Here is a 15,534-nt window from a genome sequence, read left to right as displayed (position 1 = left end):
AGAGAGAGCGACGGGGGAAGGGAAGAGAGAGAGGGAAGGGGAGAAGAGAGTGAGGGATGAGGAAGAGGAGGGAGAGGGGATGGGGAAGGAGAGAGAGGGGAAGGAGAGAGAGAGAGAGGAAGGGGAGAGAGAGGAGGAATTGGGTAGAGGAGAGAAAGGGAATGGGTGAGAGAGAGGGAAGGGGAATGAGTGGGGAAGGGGAGAGAGTGGGGGAAGGGGAGAGAGAGGGGAATGAGTGATAAATTGAAACGGGGAAAGCGAGAGAGCGGAACGAGTAAAAAAAGGCAGAATGTGTAGTGATGGGGAAAGCAGGAAGAGAAAAGGGATGAAAGTAGAGCTTTCTTTCAGGGTCGGTCTCAGAGCAGTTTTATATTTATCAGTAAATTTAAATACTGAGCTAATTTTGAGTAGGCCTCAGTGAGACTTGAACTCACGACCCCTGGTTTACAAGACCAATACTCCAACCCCTGAACTATGGAGCCACCTGTTTTGTGAAAGACAGGGGAAGGAGCAGGAAAGAGAGAGGAAGGGAAAAGAGAGGGATGGGAAGGGGAGATTGAGAGGGGGAATGGGCCAGAGGGGGAGGGGGAGAGTCTGATGGGAAAGGAGAGAGCTAGAGCGAGGGAAGGACTGAAAGGGAGGAGGGAGGGGGCGAGAAGAGTGGAGACAGGGGAGGGGAGAGAGAGAGTGGTGGAGAAAATGAAAAGGGAGAGAGGAAGGACTGAGCGACAGTGGAAGGGGAGAGAGAGATGGGGGGAAGGGGAGACATGGAGCTCCCTGTGAAGATTCGAACTCACAACCCCTGGTTAACGAGACCAGTGAGTGTTCTAACCCCTGAGCTATGGAGCCACCTTCCTTGAGTAAACAGGGGAAGGAGCAGGAAAGAGAGGGGTAAGGAAAAGCGAGATTGGAAGGAGTGAGAGAGAGGGGGAAGGAGTGAGAGTGGGAGGGGAAGGGGAGAGAGAGCGGGGGAAGGGGAGGGAGTGTGTGGAACAGAGGGAGAGAGTGGATGGAGTGAGAGAGGGAAGGGGAGAGAGAGGGGAAGGAGTGAGAGAGAGGGGGAAGGTGAGACTGGGAGTAAGAGAGAGGCGAAGGGGAGAGACAGACGGGGAGAGGAAAGAGGGGGAAGGAGAGAGAGTGTGTGAAACGGAGGGAGAGAATGGATGGGGTGAGAGAGGGAAGGGGAGAGAGAGGGGAAGGAGTGAGAGAGAGGGGGAAGGGGAGACTGGGAGGGAGAGAGAGGGGAAGGGGAGAGACAGAGGGGGAGAGGAAAGACAGGGGAAGGGGAGAGAATGTGTGGAACGGAGGGAGAGAGAGGATTGAGTGAGAGAGGGAAGGGGAGAGATGGGGAAGGAGTGGTTAGCGGACAGCAGGGTTGGGGAGAGAAGTAAGATAGACGAGGAAGGAGAGAGAGGGGAAGGAGTGGGGAGCGAATGAAAGTAGAGAGGGAAGGGGAGAGCAAGAGAGGGGAAGGGGAGAGAGAGGGGAAGGGAAGAGAGAGGGGAAGGGGAGTGAGGGGGAAGGAGAGAGGATAATGCGAGGGAGGGGGAAGGGGGAAGAGGGGAATGAGTGAGAGACGGGGAAAGCGAGATAGCGGGAAAGGGAGAGAGGGGTAAAAAGATGTAGAATGGGGAAGGGAGAGAGAGATTTGGAAGCGGAGAGAGATTGTTACAGAGACGAGGGGATCCTGTTGTTCCAGGGTCGGCCTCGGAGCTGTTTAATATTTATAATTAAAGTCCTTGTAAATTGACGGTGAATATAAATACAGTGCTAACTTTGTGCAGGTTGGAGTGAGATTTGAACTCATAATCCTTGGTTTACTAGACTAGTGCTGTGGTGTGGGTAGCCAACGTAACCCCACTTTTTAAAAAAGGAGGGAGAGAGAAAACAGGGAATTATAGACCGGTCAGCCTGACATCGGTAGTGGGTAAAATGATGGAATCAATTATTAAGGATGTCATAGCAACGCATTTGGAAAGAGGTGACATGATAGGTCCAAGTCAGCATGGATTTGTGAAAGGGAAATCATGCTTGACAAATCTTCTGGAATTTTTTGAGGATGTTTCCAGTAGAGTGGACAAGGGAGAACAAGTTGGTGTGGTGTATTTGGACTTTCAGAAGGCTTTCGACAAGGTCGCATACAAGAGATTAATGTGCAAAGTTAATGCACATGGGATTGGGGGTAGTGTGCTGACATGGATTGAGAACGAGTTGGCAGACAGGAAGCAAAGAGTAGGAGTAAATGGATACTTTTCAGAATGGCAGGCGGTGACTAGTGGGGTACCACAAGGTTCTGTGCTGGGGCCCCAGCTGTTTACATTGTAAATTCATGATTTAGACGAGGGGATTAAATGTAGTATCTCCAAATTTGCGGATGACACTAAGTTGGGTGGCAGTGTGAGCTGCGAGGAGGATGCTATGAGGCTGCAGAGTGACTTGGATAGGTTAGGTGAGTGGGCAAATGCATGGCAGATGAAGTATAATGTGGATAAATGTAAGGTTATCCACTTTGGTGGTAAAAACAGAGAGACGGACTATTATCTGAATGGTGACAGATTAGGAAAAGGGGAGGTGCAACGAGACCTGGGTGTCATGGTACATCAGTCATTGAAGGTTGGCATGCAGATACAGCAGGCGGTTAAGAAAGCAAATGGCATGTTGGCCTTCATAGTGAGGGGATTTGAGTACAGGGGCAGGGAGGTGTTCCGACAGTTGTACAGTGCCTTGGTGAGGCCACACCTGGAGTATTATGTACAGTTTTGATCTCCTAACTTGAGGAACGACATTCTTGCTATTGAGGGAGTGCAGCGAAGGTTCACCAGACTGATTCCCGGAATGGCGAGACTGACATATCAAGAAATACTGGATCAACTGGGCTTGTATTCACTGGAGTTCAGAAGAATGAGAGGGGACCTCATAGAAACGTTTAAAATTCTGACGGGTTTAGACAGGTTAGATGCAGGAAGAATGTTCCCAATTTTGGGGAAGTCCAGAACCAGGGGTCACAGTCTAAGGATAAGGGGTAAGCCATTTAGGACCGAGATGAGGAGAAACTTCTTCACTCAGAGACTGGTGAATCTGTGGAATTCTCTACCACAGAAAGTTGTTGAAGCCTATTCACTAAATATATTCAAAAAGGAGTTAGATGTATTCCTTACTACTAGCGGGATCAAGGGGTATGGCGAGAAAGCAGGAATGGGGTACTGAAGTTGCATGTTCAGCCATGAACTCATTGAATGGCGGTGCAGGCTAGAAGGGCCGAATGGCCTACTGCTGCACCTATTTTCTATATTTCTATGTTTCTATATCTCTAACCCCTGAGCTGTGGAGCCACCTACTCTGAGAAAGACAGGGGAGGAGCAGGAAAGAGAGGGGAAGGGAAAAGAGAGTGGAACGAGTGAGAGAGAGGGGGAAGGGGAGAGAGCGGGAAAAGGGAGAGAGGGGGAAGGGGAGAGAGAGTGGGGAAGAGGAGAGGGGGGAGAGTGGGGACAGAGTGGGTATGGGAGAGAGTGGGGAGGGAGGGAGAAAGAGAGAGAGGGGGAATGGGTCAGAGAGGGAGGGGGGTGTCTGATGGGAAAGGAGAGCGCGAGTGAGAGAAGGAGATAAAGGGAGGAGGGAGTGGGCGAGAAGAGTGGAGGCAGGGGAGGGGAGGGAGAGAGTGGGGGCGAAAATGAAAAGGGAGAGGGGAAGGAGTGAGTGACAGTGGAAGTCGAGAGAGTGGGGGAAGAGGAGAGAGAGGGGGAAGCGTAGAGAGAGGGGGGAAGGGGAGAGAGAGGGGGGAAGAGGAGAGAGAGGGGGAAGGGGAGAAAGAGGGGAAGGGGAGAGAGAGGGGGAAGGGGAGAGGGAGGGGAATGAGTGAGAAAGAGAAACGGGGAAAGCGAGAGAGCGGGATAGAGTAAAAAGAGGCAGAATGTGTAGTGATGGGGAAAGCAGGGAGAGAGGGAAAGGGGGAAAGGACGGGTAAGGGGGCGAAAAGAGAACAGGAGAATCTTTTGTTCCAGGATCAGTATCAGAGTTGTTTAATATTTAAAATTAATGCCCTTGTAAATTGACAATGAACTTAAATAAAAATATAACTTTGAGTAGGCGCCAGTGAGATTTGAACTCACGACCCCTTATTAACAAATGCACTGTTCTCACCCCGAAGATATGGAGCCACATTTTCTAAGAAAGACAGGGGAAGGAGCAGGAAAGAGAGGCGAAGTGAAAAGAGAAAGTGGAAGGTGTGAGAGAGAGGGGGAAGGGGAAAGAGAGGTGGAAGGAGAGAGAGAGAGGAAGGGGAAAGAAAGACAGGAGGATGGGGAGAGAAAGGGGGAGGGGAGAGAGAGAAGGGGAGAGAGGATGGAGTGAGTGGGTAGGGTAGAGAGGGAAAGGGGGAAGTTGAGAGGGTGAGGAGAGGGGGACGGGAGAGAGTGAGAGAGGGGAATGAGTGAAAGACGGGGAAAGCAAGATGGTGGGAAAGGGAGAGAGGGGTAAAAAGATGTAGAACGGGTCATGATGGGTGTTATATATGTAAACCTGTAAATACCTTGTGTAACCACCAGAGGGCTCATCCCCTGGAGTCCCAAGGGATCCCACAGTCCCTTGGGAGCACCTGTACTTAAGGAGGCCTCACAGGCTGGAGAGGCACTCTGGAGACCTGTAATAAAAGACTAAGGTCACACTTTGCTTTGAGCCCGCAGTATCTGGTCAGACTCTTTATTCATACACAACAACTGGCGACGAGGTACAAATGACGAACACAACGATGCAGAGAACAGTGGGCATCCTGGAGAAATTTTCGGAGGGAGATGATTGGGAAACCTTCGTGGAGCGACTCGACCAATACTTCGTGGCCAACGAGATGGAAGGAGAAACGAACACTGCCAAACGAAGGGCGATTCTCCTCACCGTTTGCAGGGCACCAACGTATGGCCTCATGAAAAATCTGCTTGCTCCAGTGAAACCCACAGAGAAATCGTACGATGAGTTGTGCACACTGGTCCAGAAGCAACGGAACCCGAAGGAAAGTGTTCTGATGGTGAGATATCGGTTCTACACGTACAAGAGGTCTGAAGGCCAGGAAGTGACAAGCCCGATCACCGAGCTAAGCGGCCTTGCAGGACATTGCAAATTTTGAAGGACATTTGGAGCACATGCTCAAGGAGTTCTTTGTACTTGGCATTGGCCACGAAACTGTACTTCGCAAACTTTTGACTGTAGAGACCCCAACCTTGAGTAAGGCCATAGCGATAGCCCAGGCGTTTATTGCCACCAGTGACAATACTAAGCAAATCTCTCAGCACACAAGTGCTGCTACAAGTACTGTGAACAAAGTGATGTTGTTTTATAAATCTTTTATGAGGGTGGGGAGGGAGGGTAAGGAGAGGGAAAAAGAGGGGAAGGGGAGAGAGAGAGAGAGAGAGGGAGAATGAGAGAGTCTGAAAGGAAAGGGAAAAGTGAGAGCGAAAGTGAAAAGGCAGAGGCAGATTTAAATACTAAACTAACTTTGAGTAGGCTCAAGTGAAATTTGAACTCACGACCCCTGGTTTACAACACCAATGCTCTAACCCCGGAGCTATGGAGCCACCTACTGTAAGAAAGACAGGGGAAGGAGCAGGAAAGAGAGGGGAAGGGGGACAGTGAGGCAGAGAGAGGGGAAGGGGAGAGAGAGGTGGAGGAACGGGAAAGAGTGGTGAAGGAGTGAGAGAGAGAGGGAAGGGTAGATTAGGAGAAACAGAGAGGGGCAGGGGAGAGAGAGAGGGACCGGGAAAGAGAGGTTAAGGGAAGAAAGGGGGAAGGAGTGAGAAAGAGTGAAGAAGAGGAGGGAGCAGAAGGGGAGTGAGACAGGGGGAGGGGAGAGCAGTGAATGGGAAGGGAAGAAAGGGAAAGGAGTGAGAGAGGGGAAGGGGAGATAGGGAGGTGGGGAGAATGTAGAATGTAGAAGGGGGGAGAGAGAAGGGTAGGAGTAGGAAAGAGGGAAGGGGGAAAGAGAGGGGGGAAGGGGAGAGAGATGGGGAGCGGAAAGAGAGGGGAAGGGGAGAGAGAGGGAGAAGAGAAGAATCTGAAAGGAAAGGGAGAGGAGAGAGAGAGGAGGGAGGGAATAGAGAGTGAGAGAGAGGAGGGGAAGGGGAGAGAAAGGGAGGAAGGGGAAAGTGATGTTAAGGGGAGAGAGGGGGAAGGAGTGAGAGAGAGAGAGATAGAGAGAGAGAGGAGAAGGGCAGAGAGGGGGAGAACCTGAAAGAAAAGGGAAAAGAGTGGGAGAAATGTACTTAAATACTAAATTAGGCACCAGTGCGATTTAAACTCACGACCCCTGGTTTACTAGAGCAGTGCTCTAACCCCTGAGCTATGGAGTCACCTGCGTTGGGAAAGATAGGGGAAGGCGCAGAAAAGAGAGGGGAAGGTAAAAGAGAGAGTGGAAGGAGTGAGAGAGAGGAGAAGGAGAAAGAGAAGGATTGGAAGGGGAGAGAGAAGGGGGAAGAGGAGAGAGGGAAAAGGGGAGAGAGGAGGGAATGGGCCATAGGGGGAGGGGAGAGTCTGATGGGAAAGGGGAGAGCGAGAGCGAGAGAAGGAGAGAAAGGGAGGTGGGAGGGGGCGAGAAGAGTGGAGACAGGGGAGGGGAGGGAGAGAGGGGGGGAAGAACATGAAAAAGGAGAGCGGAAGGAGTGAGTGACAGTGGAAGGGGAGAGAGAGAGGGGGAAGGGAAGATAGAGGGGGAAGGGGAGAGAAAGGGAGAAGGGAAGAGGGGAGAGGGGGAAAGGGGAGAGATACCGAGGGAAGGGGAGAGGGTGGAAGGTGAAGGGGGAAAGGGAGAGGAGAGAGAGTGAGCGGGAGGAAGGGAGAGAGAGGGGGAAGGGGAGAGAGAAAGGGGAGGAGAGAGAGAGAGAGAGAGGAGGAAATGGACAAAGGAGAGAGAGGGAATGTTTGAGAGAGAGGAAGATGTGGGAGGGAGGGGGAAGGGGAAGGGAAAAGAGACAGAGCGTGTCGTGATAGGGAAAGTTGGAGAAGAGAAAAGGACGGGAAAGGAGAACCTTTTGTTCCAGGGTCAGTCTCGGAGCTGTTTAATATTTATAATTAAAGCCCTTGTTAATTGACGATGAACTAAAACACTGAGCTAATTTTGAGTAGACCCAAGTGAGATTTGAACTCACGACCCCTGGTTTAACTAGACCAGTGCTCGAACCCCTGAATTATGGAGCCACCTGCTCTGGGACAACCAAGGGAAGGAGCAGGAAAGAGAGGGGAATGGAAAAGAGCGAGTGGAAGGAGTGAGAGAGGGGGAAGAGTAAAGAGAGAGGGGAAGGGGAGCGAATGGGGAAGGAGTGAGAGAGAGGGAGAAGGGAAGAGAGTGGGGAAGGAGATAGAGAGAGGGAAAAGGGGAGACAGGGAGGAAGAGAGAGGGGAAGGGGAGAGAAAGAGGGGGAGAGGAAAGAGGGGGAAGGGGAGAGAGTGTGTGGAGGGAGAGAGTGGATGGAGTGAGAGAGGGAAGGGGAGAGAGGGGGAAGGAGTGTGGAGTGAATGAAAGTAGAGAGGGAAGTGGAGAGCAAGAGAGGGGGAAGGGAGGGAGGGGGAAGGAGAAAGTGGGGAGAGGGGACTGAAAGAGAGACTGGAAAGCGAGATAGTGGGAAAGGGAGAGAGGGGTAAAAAGATGTAGAACGTGAGAGAGAGAGTGCTACAGAGGGGAGCTTGTTGTTCCAGGGTCAGTCTCGGAGTTGTTTAATATCCTTGTTAACTGATGGCGAATTTAAATACAGAATTAACTTTGTGTAGGCCGCATTGATATTTGATCTTATAACCGCTGGTTTACCAAACCACTGCTTTAACCCCTGCGATATGGAGCCAGCTGCTGTAGAAATGACAGGGGAGGAGCAGGAAAGAGAGAGGAAGGGAAAAGAGAGAGTGGAAGGGGTGAGAGAGAGAGGGAAGGGGAGAGAGAGGGAGAGAAACGGAAGAGAGTGGTTAAGGAGTGAAGGGAGAGGGAAGGGTAGATGAGGAGAAAGAGAGAGGGGAGAGAGAGAGAGATGGGGAAAGAGAGGTTAAGGGAAGAGAGGGGGAAGAAGTGAGAAAGAGGAGAGAGCAGAAGGGGAGTGAGACAGGGGGAGGGGAGAGAAGTGAAGGGGAAGGGAAGAGAGGGGAAGGAGTGAGAGAGAGGGGGAGGGGTGACAGGGAGGGGAAGGGGAGGGAGGGAGGTGGGGAGGGGAGACAGGGAGAGACAGAGGTGGGGAGAGAGTAGGAAAGAGGGAAGAGAGAGGTGACGGGGAAAGGGAGAGAGATGGGGACGGGAAAGAGAGGGGAAGGAGTGAGAGAGGGAGAAGGGAAGAATCTGAAAGGAAAGGGAAAAGAGAGTGAGAGGAGGTAGGGAAGAGAGTGGGGAAGTAGTGAGAGAGAGGAAGGAGGAATGGGAATGAAGTGAGAGAGAGGGGGAGAACCTGAAAGGAAAGGGAAAAGTGGGAGGAATGAGACACATGTATTTAAATACCAAATTACACCCCAGTGAGATTTGAACTCATGACCGCCTGGTTTACTAGAATAGTGTTCTAACCCCTGAGCTCTGGAGCCACATGCTGTGGGAAAGACAGGGGAAGGAGCAGGAAAGAGAGGGGAAGGGAAAAGAGAGAGTGGAAGGAGTGAGAGAGCGGGGGAGGGGAAAGAGAGGGAGGGGGAGGGGAAGGGGAGAGAGTGGGGGGGAAGCGGAGAGAGAGAGAGAGGGGAAGGGAGACAGCGAGGAAGAGAGGAAGAGAGGGAGCTGGGGAAAGAGAGGCAGGGGATGCAGAGAGAGAGAGAGTGTATGGAATGGTGGGGAGAGAGAAGGAAAGGAGTGGGAGAGAAGGGAGGAAGGGGAAAGAGAGGGGGAAGGGGAGAGCATGAGGGGAGGGAGGGGGAAGGCGGGGAGAGGTGAATGAGTGACAGGCGGGGAGAGTGAGAGAGGGAAGGTGAGAGACATGGAGCCGGGTCGAGAGAGGGGAAGGGGAGTATGAGGGGAAGGGAGAGAGAGGGGGAAGAATAGAGAGTGAGGGGAGAGAGGGGGAATTAGAAAGAGGGTATGGTGAGGGAGGGGGAAAGGGGGGAGAGGGGAATGAGTGAGAGACGGGGAAAGCGAGATAGTGGGAAACGGAGAGGGGGGTAAACAGATGTAGAATGGGTCGTGATGGGGAAGGGAGAGAAAGATTTGGAAGGCGAGAGAGAGTGTAAGAGAGACGAGATGAGAGGGGGAAGGGTGTGAGGGGAGCCTGTTGTTCCAGGGTCGGTCTCGGAGCTGTTTAATATTTATAATTAAAGCCCTTGTTAATTGACGGTGAATTTAAATACTGAGCTAATTTTGAGCAGGCCCCAGTGAGATTTGAACTCACGACCCCTGGAGACAGGGAGGAAGAGAGAGGGGAAGGGGAGAGAGAGAGGCAGAGAGGGGAAAGAGAGGGTGAGGATAGGGAGAGAGAGGCGAAGGAGTGAGAGAGCGGCGAAGGAGTGAGAGAGCGGAGAATGGGAGAGAGGGAGAAGGGGAGAGAGGGGGGAGCAGAAAGGGAGAGAGGGGGAAAGGGCCAGAGGGGGAGCGGGAGAGTCTGATGGGAAAGGGGAGAGCGAGAGCGAGGGAAGGAGAGAAAGGGAGGTGGGAGGGGGGTGAGAAGAGTGGAGACAGGGGAGGGGAGGGAGAGAGTGGGGGAGAAAATGAAAAGGGAGAGGGGAAGGAGTGAGTGACAGTGGAAGGGGAGAGAGAGGGGGAAGGGGAGAGAGTGGGTGAAGGTGAGAGAGAGGGGGAAGGGGAGCGAGAGGGGAGGGGGAAGAGGGGAGAGAGGGAGGGGGAAGGGGAGAGAGAGGGAGGGGAACGGGAGAGAGAGGGGAAGGGAAGAGAATGGGGAAGGGGAGAGAGTGGGGAAGGGATGAGGGGAATGAGTGATAAAGAGAAACAGGGAAAGCGAGAGAGTGGGAAAGAGTCAAAAGAGGCAGAATGTATAGTGATGGGGAAAGCAGGGAGAAGGGGACGAAAGGCAAGAACAGGAGAGACTTTTGTTTTAGGATCGGTCTCAGAGCTGTTTAATATTTATAATTAAAGTCTTCGTTAATTTAAACACTGAGCTTATTTTGAGTAGGCCCCAGTGAGATTTAAACTCACGACCCCTGGTTTACTAGACCAGTGCTCTAACGCCTGAGCTAAGGAGCCACCTGCTGTAAGGAAGACAGGGGAAGGAGCAGGAAAGAGAGTGGAAGCGAGACAGGGAGGCAGAGAGAGGAGAAGGGGAGAGCAAGAGTGGCAGGAGTGAAAGAGGGGAAGGGGAGAGAGAGGGGGAGGAACGGGAGAGAGTGGTGAAGGAGTGAGAGAGAGAGGGAAGGGGAGACAGGGAGGGGAAGGGGAGAGAGAGAGGTGGGGAAAATGTAGAAGGTGGGGAGAGAGAAGGGAAGGAGTAGGAAAGAGGGAAGAGAAAGGGGAAGGGGAAAGAGAGGGAGGGGAGGGGCGAGAGATGGGGAAGGGAAAGAGAGGGAGAAGGGAAGAATCTGAAAGGAAAGGGAAAGGAGAGTGAGAGGAGGGAGAGAGAGGAAGGGGAAAGAGATGTTAAGGGGAGAGAGGGGGAAGGGGTGAGAGAGAGGGGGGAGGGCAGAGAGAGGGGGAGAACCTGAAAGTAAAGGGAAAAAGAGAGGTGGGTATTTAAATACTAAGTTAGGCCTTAGTGAGATTTGAACTCACGATCTCTGGTTTACTCGACCAGTGCTCGAACCCCTGAGCTATGGAACCACCTGCTCTGGAAAAACAGGGGAAAGAGCAGGAAAGAGCAGGAAAGAGAGGGGAAGGGAAAAGAGAGAGTGGAAGGAGTGAGAGAGAGGGGGAGGAGAAAGAAAGAAAGAGAGGGAGGGGAAGGAAGAGAGAGAGAGGGGAAGAGGAGAGAGTGGGCAGAGAGTGGATAGGGGGGAGAGTGGGTTGAGAGGGAGAAGGGGAGAGAGAGGGGAAGGGGAGAGAGTGGGGAAGGGGAGAGAGAGGGGAATGAGTGATGAACAGAGACGAGGAAAGCGAGAGAGCAGGAACGAGTAAAAAGAGGCAGAATGTTTAGTGATGGGGAAAGCAGGAAGAGAGGGAAAGACAAGAATAGGGAAACCTTTTCTTCTAGGGTCGGTCTTGGAGCTGTTTATTATTTATAATCAAAGCCCTTGTTAATTTAAATACTGAGTAAATTTTGAGGAGGCCCCCCTGAAAGCTGAAGACACAACCCCAGGTTTACTAAACCAGTGCTCTAACCCCTGAGCTACAGAGTCACCTACTTTGGGGAAGACAGGGGAAGGAGCAGGAAAGAGAGGGGAAGGGAAACGAGAGAGTTCAAGGGGAGAGAGAGGGGGAAGGTGAGACAGGGAGGAAGAGAGAGGGGAAGGGGAGAGACAGAGGGGGATAGGAAAGAGGGGGGAAGGGGAGAGAGTGTGTGGAAGGGAGGGAGAGAGTGGATGGAGTGAGAGAGGGAAGAGGAGAGAGGGGGGAAGAGTGGTTAGCGGACAGAGGGGTTGGGGAGAGAAGTAAGATAGACGAGAAAGGAGAGAGAGGGGAAGGAGTGGGGAGAGAATGAAAGTAAGAGGGAAGGGGAGAGCAAGAGAGGGGAAGGGAAGAGAGAGGGTGAAGGAGAGATGGTGAGGCAAGGGAAGGGGAAGAGGCAGACGGGAATGAGTGAGAGACGGGGAAAGCGAGATAGCGGGAAAGTGAGAGAGGGGTAAAAAGATGTAAAACGGGTCGTGATGGGGAAGGGAGAGAGAGATTTGGAAGTGGAGAGAGAGTGTAAGAGAGACGAGAAGCGGAGAGGGGGAAGGATGTGAGGGGAGCCTGTAGTTCCAATGTCGGTCTTGGAGCTGTTTAATATTTATAATTAAAGCCCTTGTTAACGGATAGTGAAATTAAATACTGAGCTAATTTTGAGTAGGTCCCAGTGAGATTTGAAATCACGACCCTTGAAGATAGGGAGGAAGAGAGAGGGGAAGGGGAGAGAGAGAGGCGGGGCGGGAAGGTGGAGAGAGTGGGGAAGGGGAGAGAGGGGGGAAGGGAGAGAGGGGGGAAGGGGGAGATAGAGTTGGGAAGGGGAGAGAGTGGGTAGAGAGTGGGGAGGGAGTGAGGAAGAGAGGGGGGAATGGGCCAGAGGGGGAAGGGGAGAGTCTGATGGGAAAGGGGAGAGCGAGAGCGAGGGAAGGAGAGAAAGGGAGGAGGGAGGGGGCGTAAAAAGTGGAGACAGGGGAGGGGAGGGAGAGAGTGGGGGAGAAAATGAAAAGGGAGAGGGGAAGGAGTGAGTGACAGTGGACGGAGAAAGAGGGGGAAGGAGTGAGAGAGGGGAAAGGTGAGAGAGAGAGGGGGAAGGGGAAAGAGAGGGAGGGGAAGGAGAGGGAGAGGGGGAAGGGGAGAGAGAGGGAGGGGGAGGAGAGGGAGGAGGAAATGAGTAGAGAAGAGAGAGGGAACGGATGAGAGAGTGGAAGATGTGAGAGAGGGGGGGGAATGGGAAAGAGAGAAGGGAAGGGGAGAGAGAGGGGGAAGGGGAGAGAGAGCAGAATGAGTGGTAAAGAGAAACGGGGAAAGCGAGAGAGCGCGAAAGAGTAAAAAGAGGCAGAATGTGCAAAGCAGGGAGAGAGGGAGAAGGGGAAAGAAGGAGAACAGGAGAGTCTTCTGTTCCAGGATTGGTCTCAGAGCTGTTTAATATTTATAATTGAAATACTGAGCTAATTTTGAGTAGATCCCAGTGATATTTGAATCTACGACCTCTGGTGTATTAGACCAGTGCTCTAACCCCTGAGCTATGGAGTCACCTGCCCTGGGAAATACAGGGGAAGGAGCAGGAAAGAGAGGGGAAGGGAAAAGAGAGAGTGGAAGGAGTGAGAGAGAGGGGAAGGGGAGAGAAAAGGGAAGGGGAGAGAGACAGTCGGGTAGGGGAAAGATAGGGAGGGAGGGGGAGAGAGTGGTGAAGGAGTGAGAGAGCAGTGAATGGGAGAGAGGGGGAAGGGAGAGAGGGGTAGGAGTGAGAGAGAGTATAACGAGTGTTTAAGAGCGGGAAGGGGAGTAGGGGGAAGGGGAGAGAGGGGGAAGGGGAGAGAGTGGGGGAGGGGAGAGCGTGGGGAGGGAGAAAGGGAGAGAGTGGGGAATGGGCCAGAGGGGGAGGGAGAGAGTCTGATGGGAATGGGGAGAGCGAGAGCGAGGGAAGGAGAGAAAGGGAGGAGGGAGGGAGTGAAAAAAGTGGAGACAGGGGAAGAGAGAGAGAGTGGCGGAGAAAATGAAAAGGGAGAGGGGAAGGAGTGACCAACAGTGGAAGGAGAGAGGATGTAAGGGGAGAGAGAGATGGGGAAGGGGAGAGAGAAGGGGGAAAGGGAGAGAGACGGGGATGGGCAAAGGGAGGGGGAAGGGGAGACAGGGGGAAGGTGAAAGAGAGCGGGGGGAAGAAAAGAGAGAGGGAGGGGAAGGGGAGAGATAGCGAGGAAAGGGGAGAGGGAGAAGGGGGAAAGGGGATTGAGAGATGGGGAAGGGGAGAGAGAGAGAGCAGTGAATGGGAGAGAGGGGGAAGGGAGAGAGGGGTAGGAGTGAGAGAGAGTATAACGAGTGTTTAAGAGCGGGAAGGGGAGTAGGGGGAAGGGGAGAGAGAGGGAAGCAGAGAGAGGGAGGGGGAAGGGGGAGAGAAGGCGAAGGGGAGAGAGAGGGGGAAGTGGAGAGAGGGAGGGGAAGGGGAGTGATAGTGAGGAAAGGGGAGAGGGAGAAGGGGGAAAGGGGATAGAGAGATGGGGAACGGGAGAGAGAAGGGGGAAGGGAGAGAGGCGGGGATGGGTAAAGGAAGGGGGAAGGGGAGACAGGGGGAAGGTGAAAGAGAGCGGGGGGAAGAGGAAATGGGTCGAGAAGAGAGAGGGAACAGATAAGAGAGAGGGGGAACAGGAAAGAGAGAGGGGATGAGGAGAACAGGAGAGACTTTTGTTCCAGTGTCGGTCTCGGAGCTGTTTCATATTTATAATTAAAGTCCTTGTTAATTGACGGTGAATTTAAATATTGAGTTAATTTTGAGTAGGCCCCACTGAGATCTGAATCCACGACGCCTGGTTTACTAGACCAGTCTCTAACCCCTGAGCTATGGAACCACCTGCTCAGGGAAAGACAGGGGAAGGAGCAGGAAAGAGAGGGGAAGGGAAAAGAGAGCGTGGAAGGAGTGAGAGAGAGAGGGAAGGGGAGCAAGAGTGGATGGAGTAAGAGAGGGAAGGTGAGACAGGGAGGAAGAGAGAGGGTTATGGGAGAGAGAGGGGGGGAAGGGGGAAAGAGAGGGGAAGTGGAGAGAGAGAGAGTGGAAGGGGAGAGAGAGAGTGAGGGGAAGGGGAGAGAGAGAGGGAAGGAGTGAGGAAAAAATGAAACTGGAGAGGGGAAGGAGAAAGGGGGAAGGAGAGAGGGTGAGGCAAGGGAAGTGGAAGAGGCAGAGGGGAATGAGTGGGAGACAAGGAAAGCGAGATAGCGGGAAAGGGAGAGAAGGTAAAAAGATGTAGAATGGGTCCCGTTGTTCCAGGGTTGGTCTTGGAGCTGTTTAATAATTATAATTAAACCTCTTGTTAATTGCTGATGAATTTAAATACTGAGCTAATTTTGAGGAGTCTCCAGTGAGATTTGAACTCATGACCGCTGGTTTATTAGACTAGTGCGCTAACCCCTGAGCTATGGAGCCATCTGCTCGTGGAAAAACAGGGGAAGGAGCAGGAAAGAGAGGGGAAGGGAAAAGAGAGAGTGGAAGGAGTGAGAGAGAGGGGGAAGGGGAGAGAGATGAAGTGGAAGGAGTGAGAGAGAGGGAAGAGGAGACAGCGAGCAAGAGAGGGAGGAGGGGAAAGAAAGGGATGGGATGGAGAGAGAGAGTGTGTGGAAGGGTGGGGAGAGAGAAGGGAAGGAGTGAGAGAGAGGGGGAAATGGAGAGAGTGGGTGAAGGCTTGAGAGAGCAGTGAATGGGAGAGAGGAGGGAAAGGGAGAGAGAGGGGGAAGGGGAGAGAGAGGGGGATGGAGTGGGGACAGAGTGGGTAGGGGAGAGAGTGGGGAGGGAGAAAGACTTAGAGAGGGGAATGGGCCAGAGGGGGAGGGGGAGAGTCTGATGGGAAAGGGGAGAGTGAGATCGAGGGAAGGAGAGAAAGGGAGGAGGGAGGGGGCGAGAAGAGTAGAGACAGGGGAGGGGAGGGAGAGAGTGGGGGAGAAAATGAAAAGTGAGAGGGGAAGGGGAGAGAGAGGGGGAAACGGAGAGAGAGGGGAGAGGGGGAAGAGGAGAGAGAGGGGGAAGGGGAGAGAGAGAGGGGGTAGGGGAGAGAGAGAGTGGGGAAGGGGAGAGAGAGGGGGAAACAGAGAGAGAGGGGAGAGGGGGGAAGAGGAGAGAGAGGGGGAAGGGGAGAGAGAGTGGGGAAGGGGAGAGAGAGGGGAATGAGTGATAAAGAGACACGGGGAAAGCGAGAGAGTGTGAAAGAGTAAAAAGAGGCGGAATGTGTAGTGATGAGGAAAGCAGGGAGAGAGGGAGAAGGGGAAAGGACGTGTAAGGGGGCAAAAGGAGAACAGAAGAGCCTTTTGTTCCAGTGTCAGTCACGGAGCTGTTT

General features: G+C 52.9%; 2 protein-coding genes, 1 non-coding gene and 1 pseudogene across 3 annotated transcripts in view; 2 read left to right on the top strand and 2 right to left on the bottom strand.

Moving 5' to 3' along the window:
* The window catches only part of LOC139247122 (nuclear factor 7, ovary-like), a 640,289-nt gene that overhangs the window by 142,693 nt on the left and 482,062 nt on the right, over positions 1-15,534 (top strand). The gene's annotated exons all lie outside the window — the stretch shown is intronic.
* Positions 1-15,534, top strand: part of LOC139247112 (zinc finger protein 432-like) — a 521,915-nt pseudogene that overhangs the window by 161,528 nt on the left and 344,853 nt on the right.
* The window catches only part of LOC139247117 (zinc finger protein 432-like), a 420,986-nt gene that overhangs the window by 118,156 nt on the left and 287,296 nt on the right, over positions 1-15,534 (bottom strand). The gene's annotated exons all lie outside the window — the stretch shown is intronic.
* trnat-agu (transfer RNA threonine (anticodon AGU)) lies at positions 10,069-10,141 on the bottom strand. Its single transcript has one exon. It is a non-coding gene; the product is annotated as a tRNA-Thr (tRNA).

The sequence above is a fragment of the Pristiophorus japonicus genome, unplaced genomic scaffold (genome assembly GCF_044704955.1).
Source record: "Pristiophorus japonicus isolate sPriJap1 unplaced genomic scaffold, sPriJap1.hap1 HAP1_SCAFFOLD_258, whole genome shotgun sequence".
NCBI lineage: Eukaryota > Metazoa > Chordata > Chondrichthyes > Pristiophoridae > Pristiophorus > Pristiophorus japonicus.
This window is presented reverse-complemented; position numbering and strand designations above follow the sequence as displayed.